General features: G+C 39.2%; 1 protein-coding gene across 1 annotated transcript in view; it reads right to left on the reverse strand.

Moving 5' to 3' along the window:
* colec12 (collectin sub-family member 12) overlaps positions 1 to 16607 on the reverse strand; it is a 32331-nt gene that overhangs the window by 9310 nt on the left and 6414 nt on the right. The gene's annotated exons all lie outside the window — the stretch shown is intronic.

Raw genomic sequence — 16607 nt, forward strand, 5'->3', positions numbered from 1 at the left:
ATTTGGATGTTTGCAAACAAAATGTGAAAATCGTGCAATATCACCATCTGCCGTTACAAACAAATCACAGCAGCAGTGTGGATGCAGGGCTTACAGTTCAAACTTTAGTTATAACTAACATCAGGGTTTGTTTATAACTTTGCTTCTTGACCCGGACGCTCATGTTTCTCTAGTATAATATCATACCATTATCATAACTCATCAATACAACTTAACCTGTTACAAACTATTATTTAAAAGATGTTGTTAAAAGGTGTCCTGTACATAAGATCCATAAAATAATTGTCATATGCTATAGATAATCATAAAACAAAGTGGGTCTTCCATTTACTTTCAACATTGGTTCTATTATTTATAAAAACAGTGCACTCACTTAAGCAACTGCTGTGATCACTAAACACAGTGACACTGCTGAAAGACAAGACTGACTGGGGAAGAAAGTGCAGCTATCATACAGACTGTAAGCAAGCTAAATGTTTGGAGAGACTGGCTATCGCTTCATTTGAAGGACAAAGGAAGCAACAGTATGGATAAAGGTCTTAGAGTTCAAACTTCAGGTAGCTAACATCAGGGTTTGTTTACAACCACTCTAATGTCCTGGCTGCTCATCTTTCTTTAGTTATCATTATTGGAACTCATTACTAAAACCCAAGCTGTAATAAAAAATTTTTTTTTTAATTTAAATCTGAAATACATTGAAATGGGTCAAAGAACCTCACAGAGCACAACAGCAGTCTTCAAGGCTGTTGAGCAGGAATAATAACAATAATAAGGAGATAATTGTTTATAGAAACATGTTATCTACCCACCATGGTCACAGAATACAGTCAGAAAATTTAATCCAAAAGATAACTTGTACAGTTGAGTATATCTTGTATTAAAAGATTGAAATGGAGACAAAACATGATACTAAGGATCCTTCCATTCAGCCGTGTAATCTTAACAATGGCAGAATCTTAAAGATTTCCACAGTAGCAGTGTTGATAAAAGGTTCCCTTCAAACTTCAGGTATAACCAAATAGCTCTGTTGGCCTTACTGCTCATAGTACAATATCATTATCATAACTTATTAATAAAACTCATTAGATGATCAGCGAGGTAATCTTGTATTTTATTTGTTGCTATGTATGCAGGAACCTAGCCAAAACCTATGGCTTCATATGTCATTTATAAAATGTATTAATACTATTTTAACCCTTTCATGCATAGTGGTGACTACAGTGGACAGCTATTCAAAGGCTGTTTTCTTGTATTTGTGTCCGTGGCGATGGTATACTTGCACATAAACCACAACATTGGACACTGATGTGTCACTCCAAAGGTGATGTTGTCCACCTAAGTAGACATGTAAAAGACTTGAAAAAGTCTTGAAAAGTACATGTTTAAAAAACGAAGTTCAAAAATCTTTTTTTCATGCCTACAGATGAAAAAAAATACTTAAGAAAAAAAAATCCTGATTGAGGTTGTCATAATTCATACATGAAAGGGTTAAATGTTTATTCAAAAACTGGAAAGGATGATATCAAATGTAAAAATAATCAGACTCAGTACAGACTTCAACCTGACTGAAATACTTTGGCAGGACCTTAAGAGAGACTTAAGGAACTGAAGCAATGTTGTAAAGAAGGAGCCAGAATTCCCTCACAACAGTCTGAGAGACTGATAAAGTCATACAGAAAATGGTTACCTTAAGTTATTGCTACTAAAGGTCATTTTACAGGGTACTGAAACATGGGTTGCACTCACATAAAAACCGGTGAAAACTTTCTTTTTTACAGGACTATGAGTAAATGAGTGCATTACATAGGTAATGCTTCTGGGTCAGTCCTCTGGTGCCCCTTGACATTATGGGTATGTAGACTTGCACAGCTGGGCTGACTTTTTCACATTACTTCCTCCTTCAAAAAGCATCAGAGTCCTAGATGTGTCCCTTTAAGTCTCGTCACCCATGATGGGATAGAATCTGTAGCCAAAGGAGGCTCTATGCTTTAAAGTCAGGGGTAGGCCGGGACCACCAAAGGGGCAGTGAGGGTTTGTCCTTTCTGCTTTGTACCCAGACATCTGTACAAACATCATATCTGACAAACTAAGGGGGGGGGGGGGGGGGGGGGACCACCATGGAGCTAGACATGGATATGCTGGCCACTGTTGTCCTTATGTGTGGAGAGCTCCATCAGAGAATCCCCCACTGGCCCTGAACACACGCTGTTTAAAGTACAGCATCGCACCATGTAAACATGCAGCTGAACATCTGCAGGTTCTGGGTTGAAAGCAAGGAAAGTGTAAGGTGATGAATTTCACATACGTTTTTGCATCAATAACTTTTCTCCTGGCCGGATTTCTCCCACAGAAATAGAAAAAAAAAATGTGTCTGTGACTTTAAAATCTTAAACAAAGACAAAAAAAGAGTGTTTTAATTGTTGTGGCAGAAAAATAATTGTGGGGTTTTTTTTCAAGACTTTTTAGTATCTACACTTAGCATAACAAGAATTTAGCACATACTGTGTATAACCTGGGTTAAAAACCATAACTGCCATGTTCTTCCCCACAGCGACGCTTAGACTGAACTAACATGGAAATTCATTCTGGGCAGAGCAGCTGATGACTTGTTCCAGGGCTGTAACATTTTCCCACTGCTTGTCACTGCCGGGGTTTTTTTTTTCTAACCTCCAAGAGATTTTGCATAAACAACAATTTTGTGTGATGCGGTCCACACTAACACTTCCAAGGTAGCTAAAAGATTCTTTTACAGAGAATCAAGAAGTAAAATAAACCTACGTTGTTTCTATAACCATTCATCAGACATTTTTGATTGTTTTGACACAGTTTTGTTTTGACGTTAAAATGTGCAAAGTGAAAGGTAGTCAGAATCTCTGACATTACACTTATACTGTCCATTTAATGATGTCAATCAAAGTACATTACAACAAAGTTTGATAATTAAATTTACCATATGGAGTATTTTAAGAAAAAAAAACTCACTCAGGTACTCTCTTTATGTACATGCAGACAGCAAATCTACTTCTGTACCTCATTAGTCAGCACATGCATTTTGTTTTATATTCATAGGACCACTGTGACTGAATCATAAATATGATGACATATGTCATGAGTTGACTTAAAAGGGACTGTTACACCAAAGGCCTGGTGCAGAATGCCGAGAACCATTGAGGCATGGTGAGAGCTGAGAAGCAGGAGAGCAGCCAGATTCCTCATCAGCAACCTGGACTTGAGCCAAATAATCCCCACAAGGCAAATAAATGTCATAAAATGCTACAAAGAGCAGAGGTATAGTGGAGGATATACTGCAACTTACATTTTATTGATGTCAAATGAAAACCTTGTGCTTCCAGTCTGTTTTTTGTGGTTTGTCCTTTTGAATGAAGACAAAAAGAAATATATTTCTAGAAAAATCCAAGACTACTTGTGTCTTATCTGGAGAACAACAGCTAGCAGTGTTGCTCTACAAGGATGGCACTGCTTTGTGTCTCTAGCTCAGGAAGCATGGATTAGCAGGGAACGTGCTGCAGATATTGAAAAATTCAGCATTTTAGAATTGTAGCTGCTGGTATAAACATTGCTAACCGAGTATTAAGCTCTACACTTCCCCATAGAGTATTTCACTGAAGGATTGACTGCAGTTTTTTATATTGAATACTAAAATGAATGCTAACCCATCAGATTATTTAGGCAGATCCTGTGGGTCCTGTAGTATGCAGGATGGCGTCTCTATGCATCGAACTTTTTCTAGTGTATTTTGTTCCCTTTTGGAGATCTGGGATATGGAGAGTATGGAGCCTGGGTCATTGTTCCGAACTGTTGTCTCCCCTGTTGTGGGATACTGCTGCCATTTCAGAGTCCTATCGCTGTCAGCGTGGATGAGAGGCTTGGTCAAAGTAGCATCTGCATGAATGCCAGAATCCAAGGTTTCCCAGCATATCGTGTCATTGTAATGATAAGATCAGTGATGTTAAATTGACCTGTGAGTGCTTTTAAAGTTGTCGGTGATACTTAGGAGAAGTTGTGCTCTGTTATGAGTCAGTTTTATCTTTGGCAAATCCTTTATTGTTGCTATGAAAGTAGAAGAAAGACAGAGGACGAGGATTAGGAGACAGAGGGAAAAACAGACAGTGAAAGATGAAGCCTTCCACTGCAGTGTCTCTAAAACAGCTGTACTTCATCTGGACTCTAGCCAGTGAAAGAAAAAAATTCCCCAGTTCCTTATACCTGACATTAGACTTGCTTGCAAGCCCTCTCTCCCTCCTGCGTAGCAGTGGAAATTTCCATAGCAACACAAAGAAAGCCTGTACAGGTCAGAGCCTTACATACAGTAGCTGTGGATGGCTACCACATTAATTCTTTGATTTTGCCTTGTGTTTTGTATATAAGTGGAAAATTATGATAAGCCAAAATCCAGATTAGTCACACAGAACTTTTCTTCCCCACATGAATGGAGACTGACACATTCTGATTCTGTCAATAGAGCATGTTCACATTTCCTAAGGAAACGCAAATATTCTTCTTTTAAATGGTAAACCCCTGTGATATCTGTCTGTCTACAGCTGTAAACTGTAGATCTATAAACCGTCGTAACTTTACTTAGATATATTTGTGGATCGAGTTCAAGTTTGTGATTTCCATAATCATTCTTGGACTTCTCTTTTTACAATCTGGTTTGGAAATTGCTTCAACAAACTGAGTAGATACACAAAAAACACAAAGATTATCAAACAAACATGTAGCACAGTGGGCCAAGGAGGATGCAGCAATCCATTTAATAACTGCCGAGTTATTTCAGCACAGCGAGAAGATGTGGATTGAATACATCAAAGCAAACGACACTTCTATCTTGCCGGTGGAGTTTGGGTTTAAAGAACTTGATTATGTTTCTCCTGATGCCATTTTTAGGACCATGTTAAACAGTTAAACCCTGAGAAGGTTTTGCAAGTTGAACCGATGTCCTTACATCTCACTCCTGCAGCTAACAGTCGCCAACAGGAATGCTAATAAGTAAGCACTATGCCACAGGGGAAGCTACCACTGAGACAAATTACCTAGACATTAGGCACCTTGAACTGCCGAGCTAGCTTAGCCAGCCTGCGGGGCTCTCTCTCTCTCTCATGTTAGAGATGGCACGTTACCACTTTTTTATGTCCGATACCGATATCATAAATTTGTATATCTGCCGATACCGATATAAATCCGATATAGCGTATTTTATAATCAATAAAAGTTATTTTTTAAATATCTTGCTACATTTTGTATAAGTTCATAATCAAGTTTAAAAAAAATAATTTATAGGGTTATTGAATTATGGTTGGTAGAATTTTTTTTTAACATTATCTGCCAATTACATCTGCCACCCTTCTCCAAATCTGTGCCCCTACCTGGCCCCCCCAACAAAAATTTTCTAGACACGCCACTGCAGCTACGTAGAAAAGGTTCCTGGTGTAGAAAGTAATATTAAATAAATTCTAACAAATGCTTATCAAGCTTAACCATTCTACTGCTGTTTATCCGCTGCTTTCTTCTTTCTAGGGCAAAGTAGGCGATTTTATTTAACTTTACAGTGTCATAAATCCGCTGACAGGTTTATAACACTTTAAATTGAGCCCCAGGTTCTCTCTAGCACATCTGGGCCTTGTTACAGTGGAGCCAAATCAAAGGATGCATGCAAACATTTGATACATCATTCCTTCGTGCCAAGCAAGTGGCTAAGTTCTAAACTTTGCTTTCAGTGGACTATGTTGAGTGTTTTTATAAGAAACCTTCCCACTGGTATTCACTTCCTTTTCATGATGAGTAAGGAGTTAAGAGTGTTACAGTTAAGAGAGATCTGTATGTTGTTAAATAACATATAGAGGACTGCATGTCTGAACAGGATGACATGCCCATGTTTTACACACACACACACACACACACACACACACACACACACACACTGGTTAAAGCTGAAAAAACTGTATATTGTACTCATAAGGCTTTGGCCAAAGACAGTAATACAAACACTCCACTGGGATATACAATGTGGACGGGTGACTCAAACACATCCTCTCTTCAGAATGCCATCAACCTTTGTCTTACACAACAGAGGCCTCTTCTTTCCAGTTTCAATTTTAGCTAGTGAGATTTAATGGTGAAAATATAACAAATCCAAGTATTACTTACAGAAAGACATGCCAGTTGATGTAATTCATGTTTTCATATCTTGAACGTGTAATCAGGGGTATTTCGTTTGACAAAAAAGAATAAACAAAACATTAATGACCATCAATCCATCAATAACTATTATGACTAATTTTCCAGACTCTCTTGCTTGCTTGACTTATGCAACAACAACAAAAGAACAACACAATTTCATGCAAAATGATCTCCTTAATGAGTCTTTCCTAATGCCACCAGCTGCTTTATAAAAACAAACATTAATTTCTGCCTGCAACATTTGTTTACCTAAAAGCCCTTTGAGTACTTAGTTCCAGTAAGATTTCATAACAACACAGAGCGAGTAAAACAAAAAATTGGAGCTACTGAAGTAATTGTGCAAACTGTGAAAAGGAATAGAACTGAGCTCGTTTTTTAGGGGAAACTTTATGATGCATTTCTAATTTTGAGCACTCTGTGTTTTTATTTCCAACTGGTAGAGGGAAAAAAAGAAAAAAAAAAAAACGGTTAGCTGGAATATCAAAGACAATCGCAGATCCAAGATGGAGTTGATTAACCCCCAGTTTTGTCATTCCATCTGTGCTTGGTTAAAGAAAGACAGACTATGACAAATGGGTCATATATTGTAATCCTAAGACATACATTTAAGTGTGCATGTGTGCCTCGTAAACAAAGCTGGGCCACTGTATTGTTCATACTTTGTGTGGCTGTGACCAAAAAGCCTTTCTGTTCTAGTCAGCAGTTTCCATTTAAATCCAGGCCAATAGTGTATGATGGGATGAGGAGATATGTAGTTAGAGTCACATCTGCTGCCACAATATACAGTGGAAGAAATGCCAACTGCTGATACAGCGTGTGAGGTAGGTCCACTACGAGCTGGCAAGCAGGGGCAGTGCTCACAGGCAGGGCTTTTTAACATAACTGGGAGTTAATATTACCGGGGACTGCTGTAAAATGCAACTCAAACAGCACCTGCAACCACAGGCGCATGCAAGTATGTATTTTTATACACATTAAGTGCTTGTAAATGTTTGATATCCCAGTTCACCATAACTGGCATAAAACCATTAATTACAATGAGAAAGATTTGCCGTTTTCATGTGCAGAGGGGCACTAAACATAAATGTGAAAAGCTGTATATTTAGTACAGCCAGATAAAGTATTATTACACAAATAAACACAGACATTTTTGAAACTACATCACGAGTAAAGCTCTAAAGAGAGACACGTTAAATTCCAGGCAGTAGTCTATTAATGTATAAAACACAAACTTTTCATCCTTTTTAGTTCTGGAACAGAATATTTTAAGCTTCTTCTTATTTTAAAACAGATATCCATTCATTTTCTTACGTTTATCCAATTCAGAGTTACAGTTGGGTTGTCATAAGGAAAAAAAAGGCAGGGTATACCTTCACAGGGATAACATAGGGAGAAAGACAACCATTCACACTCACATTCACACCTACAGCCACATTAGTGTCACCAATTCACCTAATGTGCATATTTTTGGACTGTGGGAGGAAGCTGAAGTACAGAGAGAACATGAAACATGAAAATCCCACAAAGAAAGGCCCCAGCCAGCAGGTAAAACGGGCATGCATGAATTTGAAAAACAAAACAAAACAAAAAAACAGAACAAAACCCCAAAAAGCAAAACATAGAGAACCCATAAACAATTTTTATTGGCCTGTGAGCAGTACAACAGACCCCCTGGTCTCTCCTGATCATGTTCCAATGTTGGCATGTTGGAATGAGTTAATGTCAAGTTAAACAGTACCCTGGAAAAGTTAGACCGCTTAGTATCAGTTCTTGATGAAAGTCAATGGAATTCAACCAATTATAATGGTCAGTAATTTCATTATAGTTGTTTTAAATTTGAACAGCAAGTGATAGTGTATTAAAAACATTAGTGGTGCACAAAGTCAAACCAACCTTTTAGCAGGTATAATTATCTCCAACAAATGAAGGTAAGTAGTGTGAAACACTTGTGGAAACATTTAGCTAAAATAGGCTATGACAAAAGCTTTGCGTTTAACCTGACATATAGCTAATTAAACCAAACAGGAACTTCTAGCGAATCATTTGAATCATCACACTCCGTGTTTTTTCTGCAGCTTAATAATATACTAAAAATATGAACAGTTTCAGGCAGGAACACAAAACTGAGCTAGGAAGCGATGTGTGAATTGGCAGGTTACCCATCTGCATCATGTCGCCAGAACATTCTGTCTTTAGCAGTCCCTTGTTGGTTGTTTTTCAGCAAATCAGTCAGAGTGAAATCGAAACACAAGGCTTTCATGTGTTTTTATAGAGTGGAGGCTTGCGTCTTAGCTTCTGCTTTTGCAACAGAGTCAAAACATATTTGAGCAGCAGATAAAAGCAAAGTACCATTCAGACACGTAATTGTTTATATATAATTAGCCAAATTTTGTCTCTCTAAGAAGTATTTCTGCTTCTGACAGATTCCTTTGGCACTCTTGAGATAAAACAATGGTTTTTAGGTTGAAAAACAATTTCTTCAATAAGCATAATAAAAGGACCAATATTAGCTAATCACATCATACGTGGGGTTAATGCTATTTTCAAATCCTTGCCAATTATATTACTCTATCTGCCAGAAAAGAAATAACATAAACAGCCACTCACTTTCAGCATCCCTGATGCAAACAATAAATTATGAAGGAACATTGAAAACTGGTTTTAATCACTTAGTCCCACAATAAAAATCCCTGCAAAAGCAAGAACAGCTTGTATGCATGAACATAAAGTAATGTAAGATTCAAGTGCATACATTTAGCCTGTACTGAATGGTTTTGGTATAATTGAGCCCTCTAGCCCACAGAAATCAGTTAGTGTTGAGTTGTTCTGTGTACTTTGAGGTGGCAGTACTTCATATATTCTGCCAATACATGAAACAAACAAACAAAAAAACAACAAGAATAAAATAATTGACCATATCAGTGAGTCCCTCAACCTCCCTAGTGCTTCATTCACTAGATGCTACTAAAGCAAGCACCTTTTTTTAAACTTTGGAAACCTCCATGTACGAATGCGCCATATCTATAATCTCATTATGCCTCAAGAACCACGCAATTTTCCTATTACCAGGAAAGCATGCTGTGCTCGTTGGTAAAATGTGGATTGCATAAGTGTGATCAATATCAAACATTTCTTTAATTGTAACCATGTTATTCAGAGAAAATTGTTTTTATGATGGCTCCCATAGTGGAGCCTCACGGAGAACTATCTGTGTCTCGGATCAGCGGTCCCCAACCTTTTTTGCGCCACGGACCGGTTTATGCCCGACAATATTTTCACGGACCGGCCTTTAAGGTGTTGCGGATAAATACAACAAAATAAAACTAGTACTGGTATCAAAAAAAGAAGATTTATTCATAACACATGTGAAAAGAACCAGGAAAACCGAGTTAACGATAAAACGATAACAAAATAACGCTGAAAACCGATAAAAACCCTGAAAACCATACATTTCACACTTGAGCCTCAACTCTCGCGGCCCGGTACCAAACAACTCACGGACCGGTACCGGTCCGAGGCCCGGGGGTTGGGGACCGCTGTCTTGGATGACATTCATGGAGTTCACTCACAAAGCCCCACAAATCTCAAATTCACCACAAGAACATGACCTGAGACATATTTTGTCAAGAAGGTTACGAATCTTTCATTGCGTTCTCGTTTCAGTCCAAACTTGCTCAGATTTTGACTTGAGCGCTGGTGTTAACTCCACATACCATCTGTGCAGCTGGATTTTTGTGTGGTCATGCCGGCTGGGTGGCCCAGCGTGGAAGCACTTACTGAATCAGCTACAATCATCACCCAGCCTGATGGTCATAACCCTAAGTCTGTCTGAGGTGGTGCTACACTCTATCCCATCGCCACAAAGCACTTTCTTTCATGCTTCATTGCCAAGTAGAGCCAATAAAACCACACAGCGTGGACTGAGCAGGCTGTCCAGCCAAGTCTGGCTTTACTTGTGGGGAAAGATGCTGACCACAGAGACGATGGTATCTAACTATTTGTTAAGCAGCTGCAGTTTTACTGTGATGCATATCAAAGTAGTTATTTAATGCAATATACCTTTTAATCCGAGGATGCCAATACATTTCATTTCTCACTAGTCTAATCATTCAGACAGCTTTTACTGTATCTAATAAGATGTGGTATGTCGCCACAAAGACACAGAATAAAGAGCTCCCAATCATTTACATATGTCGTGGGCTCTTTGATGGCTGATTAGGCAGTTTGAAAGTACAAAAACTAAACATCAGATTTTTTGATGTTTTTCCCACTGATGCAAAATAGCGCCATGAATTAATGAAGAAAATTTAAGATCTGATTTCACTGCATTCCTTCCCAGAAACAGTGCACCTATTACTCTGGTCCACATTTCTCAGAAGTAAATTAGCAGCTGCTATTTGTTTTATGTCAAATGTATCGAATTAAAAAATGCATGCAGTGTGTCACAGGGCCACAAAATTATTTCAGCTTTAATCACAAACATGATTTTGGCTTCCCACAATTAAATAAACATGATCTACTGATTTAAAAAACAATGCTCGAATGCAAAGCTAATCTAATGCTATTGCTCCCTAAGCCACTGCCTGACCACATGCCTGCATCTGCCAATCTAAGCTGTTCCCTGTGCTGCAAAGTTTCTTGGATAAAGTTTGGATCAGTATCATTATCTTAAAAGACAACAGATAACAGACGGTCAAAACAAAAATCAAATGTCTGGCACAGTTGAAGGCAAAGAGCTTGTTCCTAAAGGTTGCTTGTCTATTGTTTGGAAATACTTCAAATTTAGGGAAAGTGACTTTAACCCAGAACAAATCATATGCAAAGATTGTTGTAGAGTGGTGCCTGCATTGCAAAGCTGCACAATTAACTTATTCAAACGCCTGCAAAATCACCATTAGCTGCAGTAGAATATACTGTAGGCCAAGAAATAGTTGCAAATGTGAATCACCCAACATTTAGGCTACGTTCACACTGCAGGTCTTAATGCTCAATTCAGATTTTTTGATCAAATCCAATTTTTTTGTCTGCTTGTTCACACTACAAATAAAATGCGACAGCAAACGCTCTCTAGTGTGAACGCTCAAAGCGGCCCGCATGCGCAAAAGAAGATGTCACACACAACGCGCTCTGTTTAGACCCAGAGCAAACAATATTGTTTGACTGATGGCCCTTAATATAAAGACTTCGGACTTTTCGGACCAATTTTTGCTTTAAGTTATTTTGTTATTTACATAATAATGCAAATAACCTAATAATTATCCTTATTGCTGTTTTAGAGGAGCGGTGCTTCAAGGGATAGTTGCAGATTTCTGTCAGAATCTGCAGATGATACAGTACAAATAAAATGTTCACGTTTCTCCAATGTTGTCTTCCCAACAGTTTCACTGACATCTACACTGGATGGCCAGGAAGCGTTTGCGATGTCTTCTCAGGCACTTCTCCGGCGCTGATAATTGGCGTCTGTCTTGTGTCAGTGACGTAAAAGATGGATTTAATGCGACATGACCGTTCAAACAGCAGTCGCTTTCTAAAACATCGGATATGTATTGGATTCAGTACCCCATACGAAAGTGACCCAGATCGGATTTGAAAATATTGGATTTGTGCCGTTCAAACTGTCATACCATGATTGGATATGGGTCGCATAGGGTCAAAAAAATCAGATTTGATGCGCTTTCGCCTTCAGTGTGAACGTAGCCTAAGTCAGTCTCAAAGGTGAGCCTGTACTGCACATTGGATATACATCTATCCATTTTACAAAGACACAGTGAAAAAGCCAATACTATTACATTCTATTTGGCCAAAAATATGTGTCCAATAAACATGGTGAGTAATGAAAGCTTTATTTTTCCACAGTGCCAACACCTACACTGTGTGCGAAACACACTGCAGTGGAGACAGAGAGGGATCTCACAGCTGTGAGGACCTGTTTTGTTTACATCAATCATGGAGGCAGAATAAATGGTCTGAAGTATATTCTGTTTCTTGGCGCTTTGGTAATGTGAACAAACACCTTGTTTTTACTTAAAGTACTTACACTATTACTTAACATCTTACTACTGTTTCTTCAAGATGCACTGAATTTCGGTGTAAAGGGAGGACCAGTATTTTTTGGATGCAAAGATGTGTACATTAGGGGAAATATAGCACAGGCCAGATGTAAAAATTATGTTGAGTTGATGTGACAAAGCAATAAAAACATCTTTGTCACTGATATCAGTGAATAATCATGATAAAATATCCTGATCTCAGTCTTTTAAATCTTTCAAGTATTTGCATGCTTTGAAAGTTTCTTTTACACTTTAAGCCCCAGAAAGGAAATTAATTCAGTGAGTCAGTGTCTCCAAACTCCAAACTTGACTAAATCTAAACTATTCACTGACTCTGACTATTTGTAAGAAAGTCTGATTTACAGGAGTGTGGGTGAAAAACACTGAACTATTGTACTGAACTACGTGTATTCAGTCCTGCATAGTAATGCTCAGGGTGACTGGGCGGTTCTGATTTTCCTTTGCAGCAGATGCACAGATGTGAATACACAAATGCATACTTGACACAGTCATTTAAAAGACATGAGAGCTGAGTAACTGGAAAAATTACATAACCTACTTTTCTGGATAAAATGTAGACATTTTAAGCCATCAAAATAAAAGTATTAAGGCATAAACAAGAAAAACACTTAGCTCTGTGCTGGACTGGGGCCAATGTAAGCACAGCCAGAGCAACAAGAGTCCCTGAGCCAGGTCTGCGAGTCAGACAGCGAGCAGCGAGGTGATTCACGGCAACGCAATGACAAATGCACAGTTTCAGTGAAGTTTTCTGCTGTTTTTCAAAGAGAGGAAGCAGATAAGTTTATGTTGGCCATCACTGGGGCCAGAAGACTTTCATTAAGTGTAACGCTGATGCTGAGACATATACACAAGTTCGTCATCCAGCCCGTCTGAGACTGTAGAGAGAAAATACAGTCAGATGCTTCCAATATTGTCCGTGTTATTCTTAAGCCAGAACCTGCCATGAATGCAGAGCTTGACAAGCATCCATTATGTGAGAGAAGGTGACAGTCAGTTCCAGGGATCTCGTTAAAATTGACCAACATATCCCTTGGGGACGAAGGATGAGGTGGTTAGGCCAATTTCAGTCAAAAACAACTGTGGCTATATATAAAACTACTTACTGACAGAAACTCTGCTGCAACTCTAGAAGTATCATGTTTTAAATTGGAGATCCTTTTTCACTGACATTTTGAGTTATTGTGTTATTGAGTTTATATCTATGTGGCAATGTCTGTACTAAAGGAAGTCTTGTGAATAAGATGTAACTGGAGGCAGCTGGAACGTACTGTGATCTCCAAATTGCCTTAGTGGAGTTCAGACAGAATCACAACTCAATACATATTCATATACACCATAAAACATCCAGCTGTGCATGGCTAAGACCTATTTTGGATACAAAGCAGTTTATATTAAGTTTGCACTCCTACTATCTGCGTACAAATGCTGGTTCTGGAAAATTCCATTCATTCTCAATTTCTCTACCTCCTATATTTATGTACAAGTGTATTCACAATCGTGCTCTGCATGAGGGTTCAACTGGGGACAGAAACAAAAGAATGGTTGAGATATCTTAAGGTTTGGTTAGGCTAGTGGTTCAGGCTAGACAACTAAAATTATGGCAGGGCTAAAAAACAAAAATCTGTTGGTCTGTAGGAAATGACTAACTCTGCTACTGCAAGAAAGTCAGACGCACTGCAGTTTCACCCCACCTGGCTTTCACATCTGAACACCCTTTTCCACAAATTTGGAGTCAAACATTGAAGATGAAACAATTTATGGTCAGCTGAAGCTACTGCTTATACACTCAAGAGGCCCTCAGTCGGAAGCAGGGTGAAGTCAAGAAAGGTTTATCTTTACCGTCCCCTTTAAAACACAGCTGGATCCTTAACTTCCTGTCTGACAGACGCCAAGTGGTCAGACTGGGCAGCATCACCTCATCCCCCATCACACTGAACACTGGTGCTCCACAGGGGTGTGTACTGAGCCCTCTCCTGTACTCACTCTACACCTACGACTGCATGTCCACTAGCAACTCCAACATCATTGTGAAGTTTGCGGATGACACTACAGTGGTGGGTCTTATCACCAAAGGTGATGAGATGGCCTACAGGGAGGAGGTCAGCGCCCTGACCCACTGGTGTCAAGACGACCATCTCACCTTCAACATCGCAAAGACAAAGGAGTTGATAGTGGACTTCCAGAGGTGCAGAGAAGTACACATCCCGATCACCATCAACGACGCTACTGTGGAGAGAGTGAGCAGCTTCCGCTTCCTTGGTATACATGTGGCTGAGGATCTTACGTGGTCAGTACACATAAACAAAACAGTGAAGAAGGCGCAACAGCGCCTCTTCTTTCTCAGGAGACTGAAAAGATTCGGCATGAGTCTTATATTTTGCTTGTTCTTATGTTATTGTATTTTTGCACACTTCTGTTGCTTGTGAAGCTTGCACACAAGAATTTCACTCACATGTACTGTAGCAGTTTACCTGCACATGTGATGTGACAATAAAAGTGATTTGATTTGATTTGATTTGACAAAACTCAAACAACGAGCTGACTGTGAAACTTGAGCAGCTTTTGCCAAATAAAAATGCCGTGTCCGATATTTGGGAACACTTTTGGTACAACATCAAACAAAAAGAAGAAAACAATTGATCACATAGTGGTGATTTTGAATTGAGTTCATATTTTTTCAGCCCCAAACCAAGGAAGGCAGAAGAGCACCCCCGAACACACAACACATTGAACCTTAAGCAGATACGCTACTCCAGAAGAAGACCACACCAGATGCCACTCCTGAGAGAACAGGAAACTGAGACTACAGTTCCCATTCCCAATTTGTGCTCACCAAAACTGCATAAGTAACTGGTCTAAAGAGCCTAATTTTTTCTTGCGACATTCAGATAGTAGGGTGAAGATTTTAAATAAAGAACATGAGAGCATGGATCCATCCTTCCTTGTATTTATGGTTTAACCTCCCGGAGATGGTAATACTGTCACAGATTTTTTTGGCACACTTTGGGGCAATGCTTACATGCAACAGTCTAACTCTATCCCTTTATGACCACAGTGTACCCATCCTCTCTTGGCTGCTTCAAGCAGAATTACGTGCTATGTCAAAAAGCTCAAATCATCTCAAATTGGCTTCTTGAACATGTCAATGAGTTCATTGTACTCAAATGGCCTCCCTAGTCACCACATCTGAATCCAATAGAGCAACTTTGAGATGTGGTGGAATGTGAGATTTGCCTCATGTAAATCTGCAGCAACTGTGTGATGCTATCATATCATTGCGGATCAAAATCTCTGAGGAATGTTTCCAGCACCTTGTTAAATCTAATCTCCTTGGGTCTGTTCAGCTGCCCTGCGACTGTCCCTCTTTGATGTTCTGAACAGAAGCCCTTGTGGCATGCTTTACCCTGGCCCCCACAGACAAGTCCAGACTATCACTGGTCAATCCAGGATTAACTTATCTTCTCTTGACTCCGTGTATGGTCAAACAGAACAAACCAGCAAAGTTGTGCGTGTGTGTGTGTGCGTGTGTGTGTGTGTGTGTGTGTGTGTGTGTGTGTGTGTGTGAGAGAGAGAGAGAGAGAGAGAGAGAGAGAGAGAGAGAGAGAGAGAGAGAGAGAGAGAGAGGGAGGTTTTTTTTTTTTTTTGGGGGGGGGGGGGGGGGGGGTTGTCCTTCATTGTTTCTATTTTAGTTACCTAGTTTCTTTCTTTCTTTTTTCTGTTTGCAGTCATATTCATATTTTCACTCTGTTTCCTCCCAAGACTCCTGCTGTTTATTGAAAACACCAGAAAGTGTTTTTTCATTACGACAACGGAACATAAAGTGCATGCATGCGTGTTCTGGAAGGGGGGTGTAAGTAACAAGGAGGCATTTAGAAAGCATTCTTTTCTTGTAATAAACTCTGCATAAATTAAAACCACTTGTTCCCAAAAATAAGTCAAGCAAAGAACGTGACTCATCAGCTCCTAAAAAAAAGAAAAAAAAAAAAAAAAAAACAACAACCCAAAAACAAAACAATGGAAAAATGTTTCCCTGTGGAATTAGTCAAAAATAAATGCAGATTACAAACTGCAAAAACAACCACTGGGCACTGAGTGATGCTAAGATAAAGGAAGCATTTTAAAATAAAATAAAAAATAGACTTTCCCACCTCCCTCTCTCTCCTTTGGCATTTTGCTGACACAGCACAGGCCAGACCTGAAACCCACACTCCACCTCTGTCTCATTTTCTTTTTTGGAGTACGGGCCGGCAATGAATAAACCTCCAGTATGGACACAGGAAGCAGCTCAGCAACTTTTCAGGTTTGGACGTACTCTCAGTGGGAAAACAGACCACT

The sequence above is a fragment of the Neolamprologus multifasciatus genome, chromosome 18 (genome assembly GCF_963576455.1).
Source record: "Neolamprologus multifasciatus chromosome 18, fNeoMul1.2, whole genome shotgun sequence".
Lineage (NCBI taxonomy): Eukaryota > Metazoa > Chordata > Actinopteri > Cichliformes > Cichlidae > Neolamprologus > Neolamprologus multifasciatus.